This window comes from Pinus tabuliformis, chromosome 8 (genome assembly GCF_031772625.1).
Source record: "Pinus tabuliformis cultivar Carrire ecotype Pingquan chromosome 8, CPIR1, whole genome shotgun sequence".
Classification (NCBI taxonomy): Eukaryota; Viridiplantae; Streptophyta; class Pinopsida; order Pinales; family Pinaceae; genus Pinus; species Pinus tabuliformis.
In genome coordinates, this window is record NC_142294.1 from 379307286 (window position 1) to 379321248 (window position 13963).

At 36.9% G+C, this 13963-nt stretch overlaps 1 pseudogene; it reads left to right on the plus strand.

Moving 5' to 3' along the window:
- Positions 1 to 695: 695 nt before the first annotated feature.
- Positions 696 to 4623, plus strand: LOC149235690 (large ribosomal subunit protein uL2-like; annotated as a pseudogene).
- The last annotated feature ends 9340 nt before the right edge of the window (positions 4624 to 13963 follow it).

Sequence of the window (13963 nt, forward strand, 5' to 3'; positions counted from 1 at the left end):
TTCGATATGATATGGTAAAAATTCGAATAATAATTTTTCAATTCTAAAAAAACTCGTCAACATACATCTTAAATGTTAACAAATATGTAGTTTTCTTTCTATAACAACCACTTTTTTCTCATTTATTTCCATTAATTTTGAAATTTAAATAATTTCTATTAATTTTGACAAATACAAACAAGTTTAAAATTACAATTCACTAAAAAAAAAACTCATTTCACTCCTCCCTCCAAAAATTTATTTTATTTCAAAATTTAAAACTTTAATTGAAAATCTAAATATGAAATATTAAAAATATATAAAATTTATTCTTATATAAACCTATTAAAATTTTCAATTAATTAATATATAATTAAAAATTAAACATTAAAAAATATAAAATTTAATTAATTAATTAATATAAATATATTTAAAATTTAAAATAATTTGCATTACACATTGAATTTTCTGACTTCACAACTCAAATTCTTCCATCATGTGGTCATTTATTTTTTCTTTAGTGGCCACCCCTATACGTATGTGGATATAGAATAAAATCTCAACACAATCTCCTTACAGGCAGATGATAAACTAATCCTGTAAAACGAATGGAATTTTTTCCGAACAATTCGATATATGAATGGAATTGCCCAATTTTCGTATTTTTCACAACAGATCCAAACTCTTTGTGTAGTGATTTGCTCTGATCTTCAGACATGGGTCACATTATTCATGCACAAAAAAAAGGAGGAGGCTCCCCGTTCAAATCCCACACCCATCACAGGAAGGGACCTACACGTTTCAGAAGCCTCTACTATGGCAAGCAGAATGGATACATCAAGGGAATTGTAATTGATGACATACATGACCCTGGCCGCGGCACTCCCCTCTGCAAGGTGACCTTTAAGAACCCATTCCTTTACAAGCATCCGAAATAACTCTTGGTAGCAGATGAAGGTATGTACACAGGACAATTTTTTTAGTATGAAAACAAGGCCAATTTGACCGTGTGTAACGTGTTGCCCTTGAGGTCTATTCTAGAGAGAGGCATTGTTTGCAATGTGGAATAGAATGTCGGTGATCGGGGTTCTTTTGATAGGTATTCTAGAGACTATGCCATCATCGTCAGCCACAATATCAATAACGACACTACCAAGTTTTTTTTCAATTATATTTAGGGTGGGTTTGTTTCTGGCACCACTGGTGTTGGCCACAATCCTGACCATAGCACTACGAGGTTTGATTGGTTTTTATATTTTAAGGATGATGGTTTTCAAGGATAGACATTCTTAGGGTTTCGCTATGTTCACCCCCATGACAGTTGTATTTGGAGATCTAAATGCTTAATATTATTAGGTTGAATTACATTAGCGGGTTTGCTTTTGATTCCTACCTCTAGGATTTTATTGGTAACCATGAAAACCTTAAGTTGGGGTCTTTGTTAAAAATGAAAAGTCTTAAATATACTCCTTCAAAACATAAATTATTTGCGTTTATCTTTAGTGCTTCCAAAACAATACTTGGATTTGTGAAAATTCGACGGTACGACAAGATAGGCTTGACCACCCCACCGGCTTGCATGTGCTAGCCATGGCTCTCCTCTCTTCATGAATTTATCTAAACATGTCACAGTGATGGGGGAATTGAACTCTAGTGGGCAGTATCACCACCCCCGCTTGAAAACCAATCATGTCTCTAGTGAATAAACAATTTGTTTTTTCCTTCAATTTCATTTTTGTTGCAAGTAAATAAAACCTTATTAGAGAGAAATTAATGTACAAGATTTCTATGTCAAGTATTTATCTTATAGGATACATTTCTTGGTCTTTAGGTAAATGATCGATAGACACTTTATACTTTGAGACTGACAACATTACATATTATACTAGGTAATTAAAAACCCTATCAGAAAGTTGACCAAAAAACATCAATTTATCTCACCTCCCCTTGATTGAAGGGTCATATAATCTGAACGTTTTCCCCTTTTATTTCTTATTTAACTTAAATTCAATTTAACCCTTGTCATCATATTTCAAAGAAGACTTCTCTGAAGTTTAGGGTTCCTTAGGAATCATGATTGGCTTTCACCTGTCTGCTTATTCAAATGATTGATTTCCAACATCTTCCCTTGCTCAGAACACACATTAGCCATAGTATTTGCTACAATTTCACCGAACATGTTAGGACCAGAACTGGCCCAATGAGGATGTAAGATTTACATTCAACCTTAAGCTTATCAGAAAGATCTCGTTTTATTTTCTTTTAGTTGCAACATCTCCCCTACCTAATATGACATATTATCTGGAATATTATTTGCTACAATTCCCCTAACATTGGTAGGAACAGTACCAGTACCAGAGGAAGGTGAGCATTTCAGAGTCAGGAGGGCCCAAGATCATATTTATGTGATATTTTTTCTACACAGTGGTGATTGAACACATTTTCCTCTCATTAAGTGTTCCTCTATTTATGTGTGTACATTCATGAGAAAAAGTTTCAGATTTAGCTGTTAGACGAGGTTATGCTCAGAAAGAAATGTGTTCATAATCCAACATTTATGTCCAACTACAGTGATTATAATATATCATGAATTTTTTTGCAAGACCCTTTCTTAAACCAATTTAAAGTATTTGGGTAGAGACCTATAATTTGATAGATCAGCTATCCTTGTGGCCATGAAAACAAATCTACAAAAAAAATTTCTAATTGCCTTGAGTGAGTTGGCATTCAGACATCTAATAGGTAGGCTAGACATTTGCACCCAGATAATGCCTAAGGATAAGAATTCAATGAATATATTAAAACCTATCTTCCATGGCCTTGGAAAAAAATATCCAACCCTCCATAAACCAAGGCATATTGTACATAAGGTTTTCTTTGTCAAGAACAAAGATAAATGCAATGATGAAAAACTGTTGCCCTTGGAGTGTATCACCATAGTAGTTTGAAAGAAGAAGCCTCAGGACTTGGACATACATTGATATCTTTCAGCATCAGACATACACTATTTAATATAGAATCAACCTATGAGCATCGTAGTAAGACTCCTCCACCTTAACCTAGGAGGCATATAGAGAATCAGAACCAATACGAAGGTTGGCTTGTAGGTGTAAAAGAATGAACATGAGGGATTATTTGAGATAAAAGAAAAACCTTTAAAGAGAAAAAATTCTGGGTCATCCTTCTATTGGTTGGATCCATCAAAGCAAATGGGATTGTTTCTTTGTCAAGTGGAGCTTTTCGAGGAGCCAAGACATTTTTGATTGAAAAGCTAAATGCCTATATGCCCTTTTCATTTATCATATATATAGAGGGACATTTGGAGTAGGTTTTGGGTCATCGCTACCACTGAGTGTGAAACCATAAGCAGAGAGATTGTGGTGATTGAATATCCATAAGTTGATGGTTTATGCCTAAAAGACAACATGAGATGTTTGGATCCCAATAAGCACAAAGTTGTGTTTACCCTCAAAGCATAATCACAAGCTTCAAACGAGTTAACAGGCTTTAGCTTGGATGTTTAGGAGACGTTCTCCTGTCCACCTAGATTCGAATCGTTCTCTTGACATGTGGTCCTTGTGGTCTATTTGACTCTCCAAGGAGCCATTTCATGTGGATGGGGCCAAGAACAATCCTTGGGTGACTTTGATGGGTTAGATTCCGACCAGTCAGTCGCATAGCCAAGAATTGACTCCACAAATATGCTAGTAGATATTAGTTTTTCCAATAGATCAAGGAGTAAACACTATAGGAAAAACTGAGCAATATGAAAAGGTCAAATAAGCGATATCTTATATTTACACATATACATTTAACGAGTTAGAAGAATATTTACATGAGTAACAGATGAATCAGCTTACATAGCCTTATTGGAAGTGCCATGCCCATAATCTTTATGGATAATAGATGTGAAAGGTGGCATGTAAGAAAAATGGAGTTCAAAATAAGATAGCATGATCTCATGCGGTGGTTTTGTCTAGCTTATAACACCATGCATAGATAAAACAACATAGTCAACATCAACAAATTTATTTAAATGATTTTAAGCTAGAATATTTGGTAGTGGAAACATGAGAACAAAGAGTGGGACTGCTTAACTTTTATCATGGATCAAAAGATCTATATTGTCTGAATGGGAATATTAGAAATAAAGAATAATTATTTTAATTCTTCTTAAAATTTATAGGAAACATGTTAGTCATAGTTTACAAGATACTTGGGGCCTTATTTTCAGATTGTATGTTGAATCTTGGTTCTATGTTGAAGATAAATTTTGTTATATGACGTGATTGTCTCATTTTCTAGGGTGAAGCTTCCCTCTGGAGCTAAGAAGATTGTGCCAAGTGGTTGTAGATCTATGATTGGTCAAGTTGCTCGAGGTGGAATAACACAAAACCAATGCTCAAGGTTGGAAATGCATACCACAAATACAAGGTCAAAAGAAATTGTTTTCCCAAGGTTCGTGGTGCGACTATGAATCTAATTGAGCATCCTCATGGTGGTGGTAACCATCAACATATTGGTCATGCTAGTAATGTACGTCGTGATGCACCACCAAGGGAAAAATTTGGGCTTATTTCTACCATAAGAACTGTTTGTCTATACGGAAAAGCTACATCAGTAGCTGCAAATATGGACAACTAATCTTAGTTCATTTATATTTTCAAGGATTTCATTGACTTATTTTGGTGTGTTATTTTTTCATAATGTATCTAATGAATTCTACTGTGGATACGAGGATGTGGACACTAGTTGAATGACCTGCTTAGTCTTGGACAGCATCAAGTATGGAAGCAGATGGCAGTCTCTTAGAGTGGGTATGCAACATTTTTCCTCATTTTAATTTTGTTTATCATTCCTTGTTTGTGCTGGTTATGATAACAAATTTTGCAATTTGGATGCTATGGGCTTATTTCTACCATAAGAACTGTTTGTCTACATGGAAAAGCTACATCAGTAGCTGCAAATATGGACAACTAATCTTAGTTCATTTATATTTTCAAGGATTTCATTGACTTATTTTGGTGTGTTATTTTTTCATAATGTATCTAATGAATTCTACTGTGGATACGAGGATGTGGACACTAGTTGAATGACCTGCTTATTCTTGGACAACATCAAGTATGGAAGCAGATGGCAGTCTCTTAGAGTGGGTATGCAACATTTTTCCCCATTTTCATTTTGTTTATCATTCATTGTTTGTGCTGGTTCTGATAACAAATTTTGCAAGTTCTGATAACCTTTTGCTAGCCATTTCAAACTTAGTAAGGAGATGTGCCCAAAGACCCAAGAAGACATGGATTATATGTCTAAAGTTCCATATGCATCAGCAGTTGGAAGCTTGATGTATGCAATGGTCTGCACAAGGCCTGATATTGCACATGCAGTGGGAGTTGTAAGCAGGTACATGAACAATCCAAGAAAAGAACATTGGATGGTAGTGAAGTGGATTCTCAGGTATTTGAGAGGTACCACAAATAAAGAATTATACTTTGGTGGTTCAAACATTTCTCTACAGGGACATGTTGATGCAGATATGGTGGGTGATAGAGATAATAGGAGGAGCACAACAAGGTACATGTTTACTGTAGGTGGAACACCTGTTAGATGGGTCTCAAAACTACAAAGTGTTATTGCACTCTCAACAATAGAAGCAGAGTATGTTGCTACTACAGAGGCTAGTAAATAAATGATTTGGTTACAAAGGTTTCTGGATGAATTGGATAAGAAGCAGGAGTTGGTTAGGTTATACAGTGACAGCCAGAGTGCCATACATCTTGCAAAGAACTCCGCATTTCATTCCAAGACTAAGCATATACACCTCAAGTACCATTTCATACGATCAGCGTTAGAAGATGGGATATACCTCTCAAATTAAAATGTTTTATGTGGTTGGTGGTCCATAAAAATATTTTAACTTGGGATAATATCCACAAGAGGGGCTTTCTTGATTTTGGAAGATGCTCTTTATGCAAAGAAGATTTAGAAGACATGGAAAATCTATTTCTAACATGTCCTTTTGCGATCTCAGTATGAAGTGGGCTTCTTCAAACAATTAAAATACATGTAATATAGAACATGGTTTCCATTTAGAGATGTATCACTCAATGGTTTGAAGGTTTCAAGACATATCATTCCTTTCCTTTCTATATTTTGTGGGGCATGTGGAGAAGCAGGAATGAGAAGATTTTTGAACAAACAGAACCAGATACTAGAGACGCCTATTTAAAGATATTTGCATATTTTATGGAGATATGGCTAATGAAGGAGGAACAACCTAGAAGACATTTTCAACTCATGGAGCTATGGTCGTACTTTATTTTTTTATCTTTTATTTATTTTTTATTTTTTTTATGGAGCATCCACCAACGAGGTTTGTGGAAGTGGGACACATTTGGTTTTGAAGCCAGACAACACCTTCCATTTCAGTTGGTATAATGGCACAGGATCAAATAATAGAGTTGAGCTAATCATACTCTTGGGGGCTCTTTTACGTGCTAACTGGCTTGCAATTGAAGATTTACTTGTTTGGAGATTCCAAGATGATCCTAGATTGGGTACAATTGAGAAAAAAAAATGGACCACCTTCCCTTACATTTTGGATGCAACACATAAGATATTTTATGAATACCTTTCAAAGGCTGGCCTCTAATAATGTCTATAGAGAGTAGAATCAAGTGGCAAATCTCCTATCAAAGAAGGGATGCGACTGTGTGCCGAGGATTTTCTACTCAGTTTTCGACAAAGGAATCTATTGACGGTGTTGGACCCGCCAACATGTCAAGGGGATCTACCCGGTAAGAAGTCCCAATTAGACCTCAGACCGTTTGGTGTAGGAGTCTCGGCAGTGGGTCATAAAGCAATGCCTTGACCATGATGTTGCATAGAGGCAAGTAAGATAACTCTGTCAGTAGGAAGGGTGTGACTACTACAGTGAGTTAAGGAAGGTGCATGAGAGGTGTTCTAACATAGGTGGATTGGGATGAGTGTGCCCATTGGAAACCTGTAACAGTACTCAACTGGGAAGGGAATGCATGACCGAAGATGCATCACAAGCTAGAAATCAGGTCAGCTGGCAATCCAAATTGATGGTCAAACCAACAACACATCTACAACAAGATTCATATAATTTCATACAAAGTAGTTCATACACAAATACATAAGTTAAACAATATACATTGCTACAACAATCAGAACAATCCAACTACAATAACAACATATGCATGAAAACATACTGGCTGTTATTATATAAAGAAGTGTAAGTTCCAATCATAAAATACATCCATGTAAACCTGCTAGCCCCAATAGTGGAACGTTACATCCACATTCCCCTGCTCCTCCAAAGAGATGAAGTAGCTTCGTGCAGTGGAGAAGCCAAAGCCACATTACAATACTATCCAAGATCTTTCCAAGATAGTCTTATCAGAAGCTTGGTTGACCAAAAGCCTATACAATGAGTTATGAGGGACCATTTATAGCAAAGGGTGGGGTGACCCTTGACATTCCCCTTTGTGACCATTCAACTACCCTCATGACTCTTCACCTACTCTATGACTATTACATCCACTATTGACACTTGGCTTACACTTGACATGACATAACATTACAATGCACATGTACCCATGTGAACAAAAATGGCTTGAGCAAGCCAAACTAGACATCACTCTGACTTAGACAACTATAGAAGTCCAACTACTCGATGTCCTCATGTTGATCAACAATAACATATTGATGCCAAGATTTTTAGTCCTTGTTAGTGTATGTCTGTCCAGCTGTGACATCTGTCTGAAACCTAAACCTTTCCTCCATAGAATATGGATACATTGCTTAGGCTCCTCTGTCCAACTCGTTTGAAAGCATGCACATCATTGTCTTCAATATGGCTGGATGAGCAACATATTTGTGCATGATGTCTACAGTGATAGGCAAGTCTGGGCTAGTGTCGATGCGCATCAACTCATCGAAGTACGAGTCAAGCTCTAGTCGAACCTACTTCTTGGTCTTCACATGGGTGAGAGTCCCAAGTGATGGGATCACATGTGTGAGCACCACAACATCCATGCTCTTGAATACTCATGCATGGGGCTAGTGATGAGTTGTGGGAGGTCCTCATAGTTATGGATCTGACTGCAGATATGTGCTTGCAGCTCGACCACATTGGCCCTCATCATCTTTGGCAAGTGAAGTTGGGTTCCCTTGTACTTCATCATCCATGTTTGCATGTTATCAATAGCAGCATTGTTATGAAACTAGCTCAAGAAAAGATAGAAAAGATAAATCCATGCCTTAGAATTCAACCTCTTCGAGGGGGCAACCTCCTTTACATTACATAAATGAACAATTCTTTGATGATTCAAATGACAAAACCTTCTTTCTATATATAGGAGTCTAGGGAGTCACAATATAACCCAGCTGACCTAACAATAATAATATAAAGCCACAAAAATAACAATAGAGGGATTCTATGGGGCACAGTAATAAAAATATGGGGGCAATAGGGGCACAACAATGTTAATAATGGATACAAATACAATAGTAATGGGGTAATCACTAGTATTATAGGGACCTATCATGCCCCTCTCCTTCAAAAAAAGTGTTGTCCTCAACGCTTGAGTAGTTCTGGATGCTTCTGCATAAAATTATCATCCTCCCATGTGGAATCTTCAGCAGATAAGTTCTTCCACTTAATGAGATACTTCGAAATTGATCGATTTCGTAGCTGTCGAGTTCTTGCTTCTTTGATTGCTTTTTGTTCCAATATAATTTTTCCTTCCTCGTCAAGTTCTGGAAATATTGTTTGAACTGGGAGCTTGTCGCCTATAACCTTCTTTAAACATGAAACATGGAAAACTGGGTGCACCCGAGACACTGTAGGAAGCTCCAATTTGTATGCCATAGTACCAATCTTTTGCAACACCTTGTACAGACCATAATACTTTGGTGATAATTTATTATCCTTCTTAGCTCGCTTGAGGGACATTTGTTTATATGGTTCTAGCCGTAGGAATACCCAATCGCCTACATCAAAACTTCTTTCACTGCGATGTTGATCTTCCTGTTGTTTTATTCTGTTTTGTGCCAACACAAGGTTATCCTTTAAGAGTTGGAGGACCTGTTGTTGATGTTCAATGTGATGTTCCACTGCTTGAACCTTAGAATTTTCTCTTAAATATGATGTGATGGATGCTGGCTAATATCCATAAAGTGCCATAAATGGGGTCATTTTTGTTGTTGTATGGAAGGAAGTGTTATACCACCATTCAGCCAGAGGCAACCATTTGACCCATTGTGTCTGTTTATCAGATACAAAGCAACGAAGATATCCTTCCAAACATTTGTTTACTATCTCAGTTTGCCCATCAGATTGAGGATGATAAGATGAGTTATGATCTAACTGAGTACCAAGACAAGAAAATAATTTTGTCCAAAAATTTCCAGTGAAAATGGGATCTCTGTCACTTACAATAATCTTTGGGTTTCCATGTAGCTTTTGAATTGTTTCCATAAAAGCAGTAGAAATTGTACTAGCTTTCAATGGATGTGATAATGCACAAAAGTGTGCATACTTGTTAAGTCTGTCAACTACCACCATGATGACACTCTTTCCCTCAGACTTGTGTAAACCTGTGATAAAATCCATTGAAACCTCTTCCCAACGTTGGCTTGGAATGGATAAAGGTTGTAATAGACCTGGGGTCTTAATTGTTTCAACTTTATTTTGTTGGCAAACCAAACATTCTACCACAAACTTTTGAATATCTGATTTAAGGCCATCCCAAAAAAATTCCTTCTTAACCCTGTGGTAAGTTTTTAAAAATCCTGAATGCCCTCCTAAGGGAGAAGTGTGCAATTCCATAAGAATCTTTTGTTTGAGTTGCGAATTCTTACAGAGGTATAAGTGATCTTTGTACCATAACGAATCATTTTGCCAGCTAAATGTATCAGATGTACTGGAATGTTGTTGTAACTTTCGAATAAGTGCCCACACTTCTTCATCATTCTTCCACTCCTCCCTTGCTTCATTTATCCAATCTGGTTGGATAATAGAAATGGCGCACAACAACGTTTCCACATCCTCATCCTTTCTTGAGAGTGCATCTACCACCACATTTTGCTTCCCTTTTTTGTAGATGATTTCAAAGTCATAATCCAACATCTTTGTGACCCACTTTTGTTGCTCTTCAGAAGATAATCTTTGTTCTAAAAGATATTTAAGGCTATCATGATCTGTTTTAACCTTGAAGTGTCTTCCCATTAGGTAGGGTCGCCATTTCTTAAGTGCATGTAGAATTGCCAACATTTCCTTCTCATAAATAGCTTTGTGTAAAAGCTTTCCCTCGATTGGATGACTTTCAAAAGCAATGGGTCTTTCATCTTGCATTAAAATAGCACCAATTCCATTTCCTGAAGCATCACATTCCACAATAAAGGTTTTTGTGAAATCTGGTGTAGCTAAGACCGTTGCTTGCCACATTGCGTCTTTAAGATGTTTGAAGGCCTTTGTTGCTTCTGGAGTCCATGAAAATGCATCTTTCTTCAATAATGTTGTTAGAGGTGCTGCTATTCTCCCATAATTCTTAACAAACTTGCGATAATACCCTGTCAACTCGAGAAATCCTCGCAGATGCTTAATGGATGTGGGGATTTTCCATTCCTTAATGGCTTTAATTTTGCTAGGGTATACCTTAACTCCTTCATGAGATACAAGATGACCCAGATATTCCACCTCTTGTACTCCAAAGAAACATTTGGATCTTTTTACATATAATTGTTTCTCCTCCAATAGTTGTAGCACCCTCTCAACATGTTCAACATGATCCTTCCAATACTTGATGTAGATTATTATATCATCAAAAAATATTGGTATCACCCTACGATGAACCAGAGCTTCCTCATGAGCAAGTCAATGGATTTGGTATCAGAGCTTTGGATTCTAGGGTTTCGCTGCTCCCAACAGGTCATCATGGCATTTTCACTATAACTTTTTTTCTACGATGTTTCAGAAGCTAAAAAAAAACCCATTTGAGGAGACATCACGCTGAATCAAGGATCCAAATTTCAGAACTTTTCACACTATATTTACAAAGATATGATCTGAGGAAGTTGGTCTTGTTGTAGACTCCTGAATTACATTCCAAACAGGTGACCTAGGGAAAACTGTCATAACTTTCTTTCTGAGCATCAGATTGAAATTTCGTAAGAAGGTATAGAAATAGGATGGACCGTAGTTTCTTGTATATATTTTTTTAGAGCCAAAGGTTGAAACAGTGACTCGTGGCATGCCGCACAATTTTGCTCTACTAAACTAGTCTATAAGCAGGTAACTGTGGGAGATTTTGCATAACTCTTCCTTGGAGAATCCAATTTGGATCAGACTGGTGACATTGGAAAGAGGACACAAAAGGCTACTACATATCGAAATTTCAGAACTGGATGATCCGAAATTATAGAGATACATCAGATTCAATATCAGGCTTCTATGAAGTGAAAAAAGGTTTGTAGTTTTTTTTTAAATTTTTGCGTAAGCTTGGTTTGAAGGAATTTAAAGGGCATAGTAAAACATTATTATTGGTAACTGATGCCCCGAGGAAATAAAATGCAAACACCTAGTAAGGAACGTAAAATCTCCGGTACCAAATGTTATGAAACCAGCTCAAGAAAAGATATAAAAGATAAATCCACGCCTTAGAATTCAGCCTCTTCGAGGGGGAAACCTCCTTTACATTACATAAATGAATAATTCTTCAATGATTCAAATGACAAAACCTCCTTTCTATATATAGGAGTCTAAGGAGTTGCAATATAACCCAGCCAACCTAACAATAATAATATAAAGCCACAAAAATAACAATAAAGGGATTCTATGGGGCATAGTAATAAAAATATCGGGGTAATAGGGGCACAACAATGTTAATAAGGGATACAACTACAATAGTAATGGGGTAATCACTAGTATTATAGGGACCTATCAAGCATGCACGTTAATCAAGATGCATGCTCTTCTAATACATCGCTTCTACCATTCGTTGAGATGGACGACTACCTTATGCACGGTACCAAACTTGGAGTACAATGCTCGCATAACTGTTTCAAGGGTTAATACTTCATCTAGTATTTCCTTCTTCAGTTCAGCTAGAGCGGACATTGTCACCAAGTCTCCTCCTTGCTTGGCCACTTGTAGTTCCTTCGCCCTTCGCTCATTCTCAGCTATCAGAAAGTGAACACTTGAGCTAGTGGCTTTAGCATACACTTTGGTTACATCAGCCAAGGAAACCGGATGCTTGTTCACATCATTCACAATCACTTGCTCCTCAACTTGAGCAAGAGATGTTTGATCCTCCATAGTTGGTACTCTGTGAGACCACACAACTCTGTGATGAGATTGGTTAAAAGTGATGTTGTGCATCTCTCCTTTTGGTTGACCATTAAGGATCTTAGTACCTCCTTAGTCATTTGATACATTCTCATAATCTCGATGCATTGAAGTGGGTGAGTCAACCTCTTTGTGGTGAGGCATGAGGTTGGTGTCCTGTTCCAACTCATGTTGCTCCATGTTTGCATCCAACTGTTTAAGTGCTTGTTCTATCTCATGAGCGAAGTCTCGCTCCTACGATGGTTCACCCTATTTGCCTGATGCCAATTGTTAATATGAATAAACTACTTGTATGGGAGATGCTTCTTCTATCTGCAGATGTTGCACCCCTACTATATCTGTTGCTGTTACACTTCCCTCTCTTGTTTTCACAACTCTTGTTCTTTTCAGAGTTTCTTCCTCAGCTCATGCAACTCCTCCTCTGCTCCTTCCATTCTCTTCTTATCCCTCTACCTTCACACAATTCGCTTGCTGTGTTGCTTCCTCTTTACCTAAATAGCCATAGCTACTTGTTCTACAACTAGATCTGCTCAAAACTTGCAGCTTTGCTCCTCCTCCATGCGATCGACAATCTTACTCTTCCCTTTGTTGCGCACAGGTATCTATCTAAATTCTTGAATACTTGATTAATCCAAATATAAAATAAATCTAATAACAACGTTGAATTCCAATTCCAAGTCCACTCGACTAGTGCACATTATCTCCGTCAATAGCATTGTGAACCATTACATGTAGTTACATAAAATGCTACCACCCAATTTTAAAATAGCTTCATCAAAAAACTCTAACTTCAATCCAGACCAACACAAAGATCCAATTGAACTTTTCACAACTTGGTTAATTGAGACACCAAACATTCAATGCTACATCAAAATCGTCAATAATGGCTGCAATCTGAGCTTCCTCATAACTGATAGCTGGGTAAGTCAAGAGTCAGCGTCATCACTTGCATCAAACTCCCATATATTGGATTAGTTAAACAAATTGATTTTTATCTATTCTAATCCATTAGGGGGATTTTTTGTTTTGATTTGGAATCTCAGTTGTGAGCAACCGAACTTCTTATTATTGGACTTCCAACATCAATCATCAATTTTCTGTATTGGCACTTTGGGTTCTCAATACCTGATTTTGTACCCCTACAGTATATATATATATATATATATATATATAGATTAGAGATCTTATTTGGTGGAATTTATATGGAATGGGGTTGATTTTGAATCTTTGACAAACACAACTTTAGGATCCATAACAGGGCTCATGAGAACTACCATACTGTATGCCTTAGATACATGTAAGACCAAGTACTAGGCAAAGGTTTATGCCGGGGGTCGATAGAAATACAGGTTTGTAGCTCCAGCACATATTTTCCTTAGAATTAAACTGGGTTGTTTCTTTTTTTGGAATTGGTTTTGCTGAATTCAGTATATGACACATGTATTTCCTTAGAAATCATCTAGGTTGAGTATTTTGAAATGGATTTTGTATCTAGTTTCAATTTGGGTCATTGGATCCTTGGTTTATCCTTTGGTTAGTGTGCTTAAATTTGATGGGTTCAATCCTCCTTAGCACACTTGGAACTCGCTAACACTCCCTATCACACACTCT